At 32.4% G+C, this 14,637-nt stretch overlaps 1 protein-coding gene across 4 annotated transcripts in view; it reads left to right on the top strand.

Annotated features, from left to right (window-relative positions):
* The first annotated feature begins 5,761 nt into the window (after positions 1-5,761).
* The window catches only part of LOC129802374 (ecdysone-induced protein 74EF), a 337,693-nt gene continuing 328,817 nt past the window's right edge, over positions 5,762-14,637 (top strand). For all 4 annotated transcript variants that reach the window (XM_055848136.1, XM_055848135.1, XM_055848134.1 and 1 more), the window contains exon 1: positions 5,762-9,761. The gene's annotated coding sequence lies outside the window, so the exon portion shown is untranslated. The remainder of the gene's footprint in view (positions 9,762-14,637) is intronic.

Here is a 14,637-nt window from a genome sequence, read left to right as displayed (position 1 = left end):
AATCTTTCATGAAACTAATGGAATATTGCAAATATAAGTCGAACAATCGAGAAATAAATTTTTTTGAACTATGAGATGAACTATCAGATGAACTTTAAAGTATCCATTCAGAAAATAACTATCATATTTTCTAGTTTCGAATATCTGTAGTCCAGGAAAATTTCTGAATGTGTTTTCTCGCTTATTAGCCCCTTGATTTGAATACATTGGCAAGAAGAAATTGCAATGAAGTTCTCACCGAGTGAATGTGTGAGTGAACGCAAAAAGGGAAATTAAAAGAAAATACGCCAAATAAAAAAAAAGAGTTTTACAATTGTATAGTGAATCCACTGCAATAGAAATGACTAGGCTGGTGTAATTACAATGAAAAGTTCATTTCCGAGGAGGCCAAATTGTCTTTCAGTTATACAATTTCACATAGACTTCTGTTTTTTTCGACGGTTCGAGAGCTAAATTCGAGGATAGTAGGAAAAGGCGCATTTTTGTGGTCATTTCTGGGTCACAGTTGAGTAATGAAGTACCCCTGGAAAATTGACACTTTTGCTACAAATCGCAATTCAACTGAAACATCAATTCTTCGTCCCTTCCTAAACCTCTTTTGGTTTTACAATCTGAACCTTTTGAGGCACTTCCACTAAAGGAGATTTAATATAATTGTTAGACTCAACTGACCAAGAGGTTTCCAAGGTGAAAACTTACCCTTTCGCAGAGAGATAATCGAACAATTTATGAATGTTTCAATGAATGTTTCTGCTTGTTTTTGTACGAAAGTGGAAAAGTTGTTTTATCGCTTTATTGACGCTTTGTCACCGGTCATTGCCAATTTTGAGGCAGGCGTCATCGACTTGTCTTGGGCTGAAAGGTCATCTTCAATGCTATTTTGCCATTATTTGGTCACAAATTTCGGCATGGATCTCATCGCAAGCTCGACATGTACTTTTCCCCCTTACAAAATGCCTCGGTATAGCCTAAAACACTGACAGAAAATCTATTGATAATCATGTTTAGTTCATGGTTGATGGGGAGTCCAATATTAGACATTTTGAAGTTTTGCAATGACTCAATGTAGAGGCCAAGTTTTGATGGAAGACATTGCAAAAAATTGAGCATTGCAAGTGTTTTGATAAGAAAATAACATGGAAAAAATAAAAATATAAAAGTCTGACTGAGAGTATTGTATTCTCTATATTAAAGCTCTCTTGGGGTTTAAATCTTTGACTTCTTATTTTTCAAAAAATGTGTTATAAAAGAAAAATCTGAGGTCTCAAACTATTACTATAACACTTTTGAAATTTTGCATATTTTTTAAAAGATTTTCAGTGGTTTGTAAAATAAATTCTAAACTTTTTAAACAGTATAAAAATTATAATTTATTTCTATATCAGCTTTCATATCAAAATTTTGAAATGATTTAAATTACTTGTCGGTTAAATATGCACAAAAGTTTTTTTTTAATAACTAAATTTATAAGATTTCGATTTGATTACTGTAAAAAGCCAGACTTGGCCCACCAAAATAGGCTTAAATAGCCTAAATAATAGCATATAGTTATCAATTTCTATGGGCAAAGTCAGATTTTTATCATCACTAAAATAAGTTTAATAAAATCAACTTAACAAAAGTAAAAAAAAAATAGTATTTTTTTATGCATCTTAGCAAGACGAAATTCGAATCCCTTTCTTTTTCACGCACTTTGCATATGTCTATCTCATTCTCTGGCAATCTTCTTTTTGTTTTAGACATCAGAACAAATTTAATTTAGCGCAATCGAATTTGGAGTGCCAAAGAATGAGTTAGTCATATGCAAAATGTGGGAGAAAGAAAGGGATGTGAATTTTGATTTCAATCAATTTTTCTGATCCAAAGGGTATGCTGGAGTCATTATGGACCACTTTAAATTTTACTTATCAATATGGATTTTTTACTTGCCAAAAATTAATTTCTTACCTACCAAACTTGCTAATTTATTTACAAATTTGAATTTTTCATTTATAAAATTAACTAATTTATTTACCAAAAATATTTTCCTCGTCTTTTTTTGTAAGTAAAGTAGATTTATGTACTAAAGCATCATTTTAAAAAAAAACTATTACACAAAAAGAAATTATTTTCTTTAACATTTAATCTTTGAACAAATAAATGAATAAATACTAAATGTAAAGTGGAATATAAGAATTAAATATAAAAATAATAATATTAAGAATTTCATTAATAAAAGATTAATTAAGAAAAACTATTATCATTTTGGAATACTTATTCTAGGTCAGATAATTCAACGAAATTTAATACAAATATATATTATTTCCTGAAAAGTTGATCTCCCAATTTTGATTTTGGCTGGTCATATTTTATTTTGAAATTATCGTAATATTTAATTATTAAAAAAAGTTAAACTCAAAATTGGAAGCTCTTATTTTCAGAAAATATAATTCTCAGTTTTACTGGTCATCCGTAGAAAAAAAGTTTGTAAGCTGTTAGGAAACAAACTTGAGCATATAATCGAAAAACGAGTATATCGTCTTAAAGAAAATAAAAATGCATTTTACAAAAAAAAAAATTAAAAAAAATCTCTACCCTTTCCCGAGATTTAGTTACTTTGAAATTTTCGCCAAAAGTTGCAAGTGAGAAATGAAGCATGAGGCGCCATGTTTGACAGCCTAGGCTCTCAAACATGTCAAAAATCTGGGGCCAAGATTTTTTTCTAAGCTAAAAGAAAAAAATACGAGTATACTATTTTTGTGTTTTGTATTAAAATAATGTAAAATTCAAAAACACCTAAAACCATGAAGGAGCGATTTTCGTTTTTCCCGTCTGAATTGAAAAGATTACCTCATATAATATAGTGCAATATTTTAAAATAACGTCACAATGTAAAATTCTTTGTTTAATGATTTATTTCGAAATTAGTCAAATAAGGTACAGTTTAAATCGTTTATATTTGTAAAAAGAAAATCTTATTTTTGAAATATATGTTTTTGTTATTGAAACCACTCTGGCGGCCTTTATTGTGAGAAATTTTCGTCAAGTTGGGGCAATTTGATACACTTTGACCTGACTTATGTGCATATGGGTAAGGTTTTTATTTAAATTTCTGTTACCTAAAACTACTCCACCCTCCCCTATTTCAATATTTTGATTAGATAATTAGATTTTCTCTTGGACACCGAATATCTTAACATGAAATATTTTCTTCAAGGAAGAAAAATTACAGAGGATCAAAAGAACATTTATCGTTATTTTTTAGTTAAAATGTTGAAATTATTTCAATACATGACGTTTTTCGTTAATTTATCCTTTCTTAAAGATAGGTGTTCATTCAAATTTAATATCACAGATAGTACAAAAAAATGGCAGAAGGTCATGACACAAGTTTTTAAAGTGCCAATTGGTGTTCCCTAGACCCTAGATAACGGAAATTTAAGTAGAGCTCATAGTTTTAGTCAAGTCTTGGTTTAAATTAGAGTCTCAACAAAGCTTGAGGAGCTGGCATATAGCTGGACTTTATCATGAGCTCTCAGATAAAAACATGCCCCGCGTCTTCATTAGCACATTTGTGGCACCATAAAATAGTTCATACACAGGTCCCCCAATTCTCATATCCCAGAATGTGGGTTTCCTGAGAGTGTATTTATCTGTTGAGGAGTAAAAAAAAAGTGCCACTCGTGAACGATCTTGACTGCTGGCGAAACATTTTGCCTCGAACCTCGAAATGGGCGACCTTCGACGGGCTTTTTTTCGCGCGCAGCTTTTTTTCTGTGCTTTAACTTCGATGAGGTATTCCAAATCAATTCAAACTTGGAACTTTAAAAATCGGCAATCTCTGCACCAAGACGCTTTTGAGCGATTGACCAGTCCGGATTACGCAATCATTTTTGCACATACAGCATTTGTGTGTGAAAAATCATCAAATTTGGATAAATCATCAAATAGCGACCTTGCCGAGCATAACGTGTTTTTTGGCGCTCGAAGAGCGCGGGGGAATCGTTTTTTTTTGCGACCCGCACTTCAGGTGAAGCTCGTAACACATTCAGGTGAACCTTGAGGTGTTTTTGGCGAAGGAGGGGGAGTGAGGCTCTTCATTCACAGAGACACTTTTTGCGCCATATGCTCTAACCCATCGCAGAAAACATGGTGAGGAGTGTCTCCACACCTGAACAACACAATCTCTGGGATTCTTCTTGAGCCAACTTCAAGGAAGTCAGATGATACTGACACAGAACACAGTGCATTGCTCAGTCTTTCCCGCACTCGTCATATTTCACGCCACCAGAGATAAACTTCCTAGATAAAGCCAGACAGAGTGCTATCAAGACACTTTTTGGACATGCCTATGAGGCCTCTACAATGTTTGAATTTCAGCGAAAAGAAGTCATATTTCCTTCAAGGACTTGCCCACGGAATACTAAAAAGCGCAATCTTGTGACGCTGGGTATCAGACTGAGAGATCAACAACCTTCAAGTGGGATGCTCTTGTACCTTTGCCAACGAAGAATGGTTACGCAACTTCATCAATCTCGGGAATGTCTCTTCATTCATCTTGATGGCTAATCAATAGGGAGCCCCGGCCAAGAAATATCTCATTCATTGGGCCAGGTGCTGAAGGAAGCCACCCCATGAGATTTATGAACTCTTGGTCGTCTTCTAAGGCCTCTAAATCTAAACATGAAGCCAATAGCCTCAAACCAATAATATATTGGTGTAAATAAATACACTTCTATTCTCGCAATTTAGAAGCCTAGATTTTGGAATTGTTATTGCTATTGGTTTTTTTTTTTTTAAGAATCAGGAGAATGATAGTGTGCCAAATTCCGGCCAGCTTGCAATTTCGGCCACCTCGAATTTCCATGAACTTTTAGATTTTACGTACTCTAGAGATTATACAATGCAAAAGAATAACAAAAAATGTAGCTTCGACAAATGAGATGACGTGAAAAAGATATTGGAAGAATCTTCGAAGGGCAAGGAACTATGAGAATAAAGGTGGCCGAAATAGGGCACCAAAGCTATGTCTATATTTTTATTCATTTTAAAATGTATTGAGAATGAGAGTAAATAAAGACGGTAAACTCTTTACAAGGTTCCAAGCAACACTCTTTCAGAAGAAAGAATAAAAAAACTCAATTTGTATTTAAAATATTACATTTCAAACTTGAGACTTTGACGCTTGCATGCAACTATGCCGAAATTTGGCACACTTACCCTAAATTTGGAATTACTACATCGTAAAAATTCCTGCACGGGCTGCATACCTAATGGCCGGAATAGACTCAGGCTGGTACTTGAGGATATTTAGTCCGTAAAATTTTGCATTGTTGGATAATGGAAAACCACATGAACCAAGTGTTCTCAAATATTCTAAGTTCTAAGTATTTCTCCAGTTTTCCAGAGATTCATAAGTCGATACCATTGATTACCAAGAACAAGTGCAAGTTCTCAAGTGTTCTCAATTAGTTACATTAGAACTACAAAGTTTCTTTTTGAATTTTCCAGCTTCGAAGTGTTCCCGTATTTTTCAAATACCTAATACTTATTTTCTTACTTACTTAGGAGGCTGCAAGGTCCCTTTTAGGGACCGAAAAGTCCGTCCTATCGGCGAGTCCTTGCGAGTTTTCGTAACAATCTCTCAAAGACTTGATTCAATTAGTTAAAATTACTCTATAACCTATAGGGCTTTTAGGTTTAAGTTTTTATAATATACCCATTAGAAAAGTTTCTTAATTGCCGATTTATAATATTTACAATCCAGATAGGGTACACCGGGGCAATTTGGAATCGAACCTAATTTGGAATATTGAGAAAAAACTAAGAAGAGCAACTGCTAGCACTTCTTTGTATTCTTTGTTTTTTCTTTACCTATATGAAATAGTGAGGAAATCCCAAAATTAAAATTTTGATCCAATTTAAAATTATCTTACTGTATTCTATTTTTAGATATGAGGTGACTAAAATAACCTTTGTGAAGTTATTAAGTTTTCTCAATACGTTTTTCATAATTTCCTTTTTTTGGAGCTAATTAATTTTCTATTTATTTCAATTTTTTTTAAGTATTATAATTACATAAAATTTGTACTTTTTATTTCTCGATTTTAACGAAAACATTGACAATAATAATGACGAATATATGCTAGCATTATTACTTCTTATTAAGGTAACTACCCAAGAAACATTTTTTTCTGAATAGAGTGTTGTAGAATTCCTTAAATAAGGCACTATAGAACCAAAAATCTTTTTATTTGCTTATAACGCTCTTGGTCCCATCATTGAGATTACTATAAGTAAAGTGGCGCACTCTTAAATATCTTAAGAGCTCCTATAGGAATTTCGACAGAAAATTCTCACTTTAAGTCTTTTAAAAGTGCACTAAAAGATTTATTTAATATTTGGTTCTATAAGGCAGCTATTTTGCTTCTTGGGTAAGGATTTTGGACAATTAATTCATTGCAGATTATTTTATAATTTTTATAGAGGAAAATCAGAAAATTCAGTCCTTAAAATTGTTTTTTCATTCAATTTTGACAGATCGATTTTCTAGAAACTTAACGAAAAATTAACAAATCATGTGACTGATCCGAAAGCCTAAGAAAAATGTGATAATTTTAATTTAAAGCTAAAATTTTATTAAATTATAATACCCAGGGTTTAGTTTCATTTTAATAATGGTTAAAACTCTATATGGTAAAAACTTAACGAAAAATTGATAAGTTATATTCCTGTGCTCATAGTCTTTAAAAAACGTGAAAATTTTAATTTAAAGCTGAAATTTCATTAAATTTTAATAGCAGAGTAAAAACTTAACGAAAAAAGTTAAGAAAATAATAAATTTGACGAAATTAATGCCCAGCGTACAGCAGCTTTTGTTTGTTCGAAATTGTCTTCCAAAAGCTCTCTCGCTCTCACTGAAATATCAAAAACTTATTTACAAAATAAAAGTTATTGTGCCGGGCCGAAGTTTCCAGAAATATTTCAGTACACAATAATACTTTTATTCCTACACTGAGAAAAAACGGAGGTGCGATTAACTTTTGTTTCCTCATAATTTTAACACTTTTTAGGTGTAAAAATATATCAACATTTTTAATGTTAATTTTACACCTTTTTAAGGGTAAAATTAACATTAAAAAGGGTAACTTTAACCTCTAATACACCTAAAAAGCATTATATTTACACTGATTTTGGATAAATACTGCAGGGTAAAATAAACATTTCCGGAATGTTATTTTAACTTTTTCAGATTTCTCTCAGTATAGATAAAGATGAATTTAAGTATTTATCTATCAAGCTGTAGTTTTTTTTTTTAAATTTATTTTTTATTTTAAATTTAGTTCAAAAATTTATAGAACTGCCAAGTATTTCTGACAACTTTTGAAGAACAATTTTTTTAAAAGAATTTTTTTTTAATAATTGTCACTCAGATTTAAAATGTCATAAACTTAACGAAAATAAAAATTGATTTAAATAATATTGATTTTTCGTTTTATAAAGATTATCGAACTTTTAGGGTAAAAAGATGAAAGGTACAATTCGAATGAACAACAAAAACATAAAAGACCAAAAAAGACAATATTACTACTTGCTTAAATGGGTATAATATGAATGTAATGGCGTATACACACTAAAAGCAATTTTCGGTAAAAATTACCTATGCCTGTGTAGGAAAAATTCTTCAATATGGACAAAAATTTCTCTAGATTATCTAGATACCTTAAGTCACCATTATTGGTAGTTTAAATTTGAAAAATAAGTAATTTGGAAATTATCAAAAATTACACTTTAAAATTTAATTTACTCTAATATCACAAACTTAACGAATAAATTCAAAAAATATTGGCCGCTGACGAGAAAATAAAGTTATACCAATTTTTTCTGCTTTTTGTTTATTTTTCACGTATTCGTGCAATAGTTCTAATAACCTTCATCTTGATTTACATTTTGAGTTGTTTTCCTTGTTTCTATTGACAATTCTTCTTCAGTTCTGACAACTCTTTTCAATGTCAGAAACTTAACGAAGACTTTGACATTGATTCAAATTTTTAAGTGTGAGAAATAGAAAAGTCGAAATGTTCTTTCGAAATCACTTTGGACTTCCCTTTCGATCATGATATTGGGAAATAGGGGAAATATCAGGGACGTTCAAGGGAGATAGGAGACACGTGCCTGATCCCCCTGCTCCTCGGAAATTGATAACAATGAGCGCCGAAGGGCACAATCTAGGTTCCAGAGTGTGGGTGAAGGGCTCGTCTGATGAAATGTGTGCTCTTGACAGAGACCGTCCAGAGAGCGAGTAAAACCGCGAGATTGCAACTTCCCAGACTCGTACAACGCTTTTCCCGCCACACGGCATTTTCTCTGGGTGGCCCTCTCTCTCCCTCTCTCAAGATCCCCCAATTCACCATAAATATGCTTTTTTTATGTAATTGGCCGTGAGAGAGCTCCCCACCTCCTCGGGAGAGAGGGAGAGACTTTGTGAGTGCCTTGACGGCATGTGCTGAGAGAGAAGCATAAGCATGGAAGTGGGAGAGTGTGTGAGAGTTTGCGCGATACTTGCAAAATGTTTTGGGCCCGAGACTCTCCCGCCACATGAAAGCTCAACACGATCAGTCAGTCGATGACTTTTGCTTGGTTTGAACGCGGTCGCGATTGTGTTCTTTGCAAATGCACGTGAGCATTTTTCCGTGGATTGTTTTCGTTCAGCATCGCTACATTCTCCACCATTGCTCACAGACTTCCGTCTCACGGGGGTGCAAATCATTTCCCGGGGTGTCAACGGTTTTACTTTGACGTTTAACTTAACGAAAAGTGCGCTTCTTTAATCAGTGTCTTCCTTTGTGGATTTTTTTTCGTTGTTGTGCACTTTTGGATTATTTGCTCAACATCCTGCCGTCAGGATATTGGATTTAATACTCCCGAATGACATTCGGGATCTTTTGAATGGTGTTTAAGTTTTTGCATAGTGAAGTTAGTAGAGGATAAGGCTGATTTTTGAAATAATAAAAAACTTAACGAAAACAGTGAGTGTCCTCGTGCACTGTGAGGAACAGTAAACCCAAAACAAACAAGAGGGACAATATTATCAGTGTTGGAAGAGAAAATAAAAATCAGTGTGATTTTTCATCGATAGAATTAACTAAGAGTATTTAAGTGGTGATAGCGTGATATTGCCTATAGAGCAATTTTTTTTCGTTATCTCATTCTATACACCTTTCGTCTCGTTCTCTACCATTTACTCACTCTTGTACAAGGACGAACATGTGTATTTAATATGTTCCAATCTCAACTCTATACTTCCTTGTATTATTTTTTTTAAATAAATTTATTTCTTCATCAATTACTACACCGAAACGTGTTCAAGGTTCCAAAATAACCGAATAAACACCATCACAGAGGCGACTTTTCCATCTTGAAAGCCTGAACTTAAACTACAACTTTAGTGCCGTGCCTTTTAATACTCCATAATTCTCAATTTTATTGGGTGTATCGAGGTATCTGCAAGAGAAAATTTACTTTTAATACACGAGGCTTTTTTATTAAGAGAAAAAAAAACCCGAACCAAGTGTCAAGTGCGAGTGTGACGGTTTGAGATTTTATTTGTTACCAAAAAAAAGAAAGAAGGAAAATATCAACAAGTGAGAAAAGTATAAATAAAAGTTGTTACAGTGCAGAAAAGAAACCATTGGATTATAATACATTACGTTAACACTGGGATTATCTCGATTGATTTACAACTCTTTGGATTATTGCCATCTTCCACCAACCCCTTATTGGTGAGTACTAAAAACGTATTCTAAAAAACTCTCCCTATCCTACCTATTCCACAAATAATGACAAAAAGGAGGACAAAATTTGTTGTCAGAACTTGCAATTTGACAAATTGGGGACAATTGTGCAAAAAAGAAGAGTGACACAATTTTTATTTAACTGTCATCATCGAAAAAATTTTGCACAAAATTGCACAATTTTCTCACAGTGTTTATTTCTTGCTGAAATTTTTTTTGGAGCAATATTTACACTTGACTCCTTTATTGAATTTAAACAAATAAATTGACCCGAATTTTAGCCCACTCTCGCCCCAAAAAAACCCTGTTTTTCACACTAAGAAATTTAGCAAATTATTTTGCCGTTAGACTTCTCAAAATTTGACGCTAAATATCCAACCGAAAAATCGAAAGTTTTATCAGTGAAAGCAAGAAATTCGCAATTTAATGCTCTCCAACTTGCTTTGTTGGTTTTTCGGTGAAAAACAAACCTCAACAGTGTTGGGTTATGATTCTGGAACTAATTCAATTTGCGGGGGAACAAATCAAAAAGAAACTAATGATTGATTTAGTACAGGTCGTGAATGTCAAAAAAATCAAATTAGAAAACAATTAGAAATCGGAAGGAAATGTTATTAGAATGACCCGGAGTCAAAGTTGCTTTTAAAGTGCCTTAAGAGAGGTGAAAAACTTGTAGATGGATTGCTGAATTTCAGCTTTAGGTACTCGAAAATGATGAAAAGTAGTTTTGTTTGCAGAAAGTGACAGTTCTGGTTGAAATGTCAGAGGAGGTTTATTGCTGTGTAAACACTCATCAGGGGCATGTGTAGTATACCCAATTAGGATAATATTGTAACTTTCAAGTCAATTTATCGTTAGGTTACACATATACCATGAAACGGAGGTAAGCAAGAACCGTTTGAAATCGAACAAACGTCAAAAGAAAATTGTACGTCAATGATTAAATCAAATCGCTACCTGGATAAACTTATTTTGACGTTTATACGATTTCAAACGGTTCTTGCTCAGCTCACCCCTGTCATAATTTTTTTCATTAAAAATATTTTATTACACTGACTGAGTCTTAGAACATTTCTGGACACATAAAAGCGCATTATAAAAATTTCTAACCTATTTTACCATTTAGTTACTGTAGAAAAAAGTATTAAAAACTCTTAAATATTAAGAAGTAAAGATAAATGCACTGAACATAATTAATACGGGACTAGTAGCTTTCGATTTGAAGAAAATGACAACAAGAAAAAAAAAATTTTTGTAAAATTATTCGTAAATGATCGTAGGGTAAAGTGGTACAAGTTGGACAGTGGTACAAGTTGGACAATGGTACAATTTGGACAGGGCTTTTCGTCTTGATAAATTTAGTACTTCATATTTATTTGTATATTTTTAATGCTTTAGTTTTAAAATTTGGTTCCTTATGCTTAAAAACAAATTTTGTACTGTATTTATCAAGAAAAAAGCCATGTCCAACTTGTACCGGCGAATTGTCCAACTTGAAACACTAATTCCAAATTATACACTTTACCCTAAATCATTTGACACACAACTTCGTTAAAGTTTGTATTTTTCACAAACATTGTTCTTAACATGATTACATACTGAACGAATGCCTAAAATTTACGAACATTTTTGAATGTTTACGAATGTTTATGTTTTTGAATATGAAATGCTCGTCAAGTGACCATGTTATGAACAATGTTTGTGAAAAGTACAAACTTCTATTCCCTAGTAGGAATTCACAAACTCTTATTAACAATATTACAATTTTTTCTACATAAGGAAAATTTACGCTTTTATTACCCCAAATTGACAACTTTAAATAGAGAAGTTTCAATAAAAAATATCTAAAGGAAATGAAAATATCGACCAGTGAACTAAGAAAAAATTTATAAGGTCCACACACTAGAAGCAATTTTCGTCAAAATGGCCTTTAAAACAAAGTGACGTTTAAAAAAGGCATTTTTAAATTATTCCTAGTGTGTAAAAGCTTTTATACAAGAAATACTTTCTTTACGTTATTTTATTTTTCTTGGTTTTATTAGTAAACTAAATGTTATGTTTTTCGTGTGTTTTACTTCTTATCATCAGTAATATTTTAAAAATTGCTTGAAATTTGAGGTTAGAATTTAATTTTGAATGAGATTCTTAAACAATACCTCATTTCCTTTTTGAATATTATTTAAAAAGATTAATTGCTAATCGGTAATATTTTATTCCCGCAACTTTAGTAATTAAGTAAATAAATTGTAACACAATGTGAGGTTATGTTATCCATAACCTTCAAATACGATAAAAGATTGTTATAAATGGGAAGAAAATCTAAATTACTGAAGGAAAATTTTTAACAGCAATATATAGTCGTTTGGAAAAAATGGGATTTTGCTTGTCATTATTTTTTAGGTTATTCTTTCCAAAATTATTTCAATTCTAACCTTAAAAGATCACCATAATTGTATTTTATGAGGTACCATAATTGAATTGTCAGATGATGAAGGTAATCTTTAACGAAACATGAATGTCAAAGTTCAACGTAAAATAGAAAAAGAAGAAGAACTATCACACCACAAAATAAAAGCAGAAAATAAATAAGATTTATAAAGAATATTTAAATTTTTCTATATTCTTTTATTCTTGTTTTTGAATTTATATACTTAAACGTAATTCAAAGCAAACAGGGCTAATGCTGCATAATGTCTCTGATTTGTAAGTTTTACTATTAAAATTACCTCACATACTTAATATTTCTTTTTCCCTTTTTAAACCTTTTTAAGGTTAAGCTTAAAAAATTTTTGCGACTAGAATTCTATATGTGACAGCAAAGGATTTTTACTTGATTTATTTCAATTACCAAACCTATTGTATTTAATTTAAAAGTTGCATATTTAATGTTCTAAAATTTTTTTACGGTTCTTTAATTTATTTTTATTTTAAGATTCACATAACCTCAATTTAGTTAAAAGTATTTAGATTATGAAGACAATTTTCTCTCTGTGTATTAGACGTGTTAAATTGTGTGCAGTGTCGTAGGTTAAATCGTTAGAAACATACACAACTGTCATTTTTGACAGTTAATTTTGATCTCAACCGTCACAATCTGTCACAAGAACATGCAATTTTCTGCAGGGCTACATGCAATCCACTTTGTATTACACTTAAATCAACAATGTTTCATTTTAAACTTGAGACAGTTATATTTAGAGATATTTATTAATGATAGGCTTTTTGTTATCTCGAGGCTTCTCGAGGTTTTCTCGATACTGCTCAAGAAAAGACGGAAAATTTCCCAAGATTCCCCCAAATCAAGGGCCTTAGTGCTTCACAAGATCACATTTGATTACGAATTTACAATTCAATCCCTCAGTTCCCTTCTTTGAGAGGCAAAACACTTTCTCGGCCATTCATTTGCCTTCCCAATACAGCAATATACATTTGTTTTGCCGTTTGAAATTGTAAAGTGCGACATTAACATTGAAGGCGAATGAACATCAGTGACGTTTTTCATCCATTTCGGCATAAGTTTGAGGCATAATGAGAGTTTTAGAGCTTTTTGTGGGTGTTGCGACATCCAAAATATCCACCAAAAAAAGATTTTTGTGACAGGGAAAAGCCCCAAGTCCATTTGAAATGAAAATTGATATAAAACATTTGTAGGAAAGAGATTTTTTGTTGTTGTTGTTCGTTATTCGTGTGAATGTGTATTCGTCAGGAGGTCAATTTAAATCCTTGTTCCAAGTGTTTTGTTGTGCGCGCAATACAAAACAAGGCGATTCGCTTAATCATATTCAGTGCTGTTTGTCTCTATTTCTCACCCATTCTCAACTTTGATATCAAACATGCTTCATGTACCAGGGTGTAGCTTAAATTAGCTGCGAGAGACTTCTCTCTATCGTTCATTACTTTATCGGAATTGAATGTACCAGGCCGAATGATAAATCATGCAACAGCCAGATTGTCAACTGGTTGAAGGCATATATGATCACTTTTCCATGTATTTCCTTGCAACTACTGGAATATGAATTACTGACTGGGTGTTATCGCGGTGGTGAGAGAATAGAAAAAAAAAAGCTCTCACCAATTGATTTGTCACTGTTCTAGTACGGTTTGCCACGGTACAAGGCGGCTCCACTGTCAAGGAGAAGGCATTATAATTGCGTGAGTGGAGGCGCCTGGTGCAACGGCAAAAAACACCCACAAGTTTATTTTGCAACAAATTGTCAGATTACAGTCAAGTGGAGAATTCTAGATTCGTCATGCAAATAAATAACTCCACTAAATGAGATAATCCCATTTAGCATAACATTAATGCTGAAATTATAATAAATAGACATGAATGTTTGGTTAGTTATAAAATGTAGAATGGGATAAACGGTGAAGGGAATCGAGATTACCGTTTTAAGAATTTACAACTTGTGACAGCGTTGTTCACCTTTGCTTACGCTGTCAAAGTGACATTAGAAATAGTTAGAATTTATCAATTCAATTGCGTATTCTAACATGGCTAACATGATAGTTGGTAAGTCTTTTATAGTCAGACATCAAGTCTAACTACAGTAGACTCTCCCAAATTCGGGCATTTGGGACCGAAATATCAGACGAACTAGAGAGAAATTCGGGCATCAAATTGTTTGAAATATGCAACGATTTTTTGTTTACCTGCATACTCATATTAAGTTTACATGCTCATATTAACTGTAAATTTCATGAAAGCCCCTTAATAATGCAAAATAACATCACAAGTGAGATAAAGCATGGCAAATTTCAGCATATTTGCTTCATTCGATAATCATAATTGAACTTGAAAAATGCCAACAAACTTTTTTTCAAATTTAACTGCTGCCCGAATTAAAAAGTAGCCCGATGTTAA

This window comes from Phlebotomus papatasi, chromosome 2 (genome assembly GCF_024763615.1).
Source record: "Phlebotomus papatasi isolate M1 chromosome 2, Ppap_2.1, whole genome shotgun sequence".
NCBI classification, from domain to species: domain Eukaryota; kingdom Metazoa; phylum Arthropoda; class Insecta; order Diptera; family Psychodidae; genus Phlebotomus; species Phlebotomus papatasi.
This window is presented reverse-complemented; position numbering and strand designations above follow the sequence as displayed.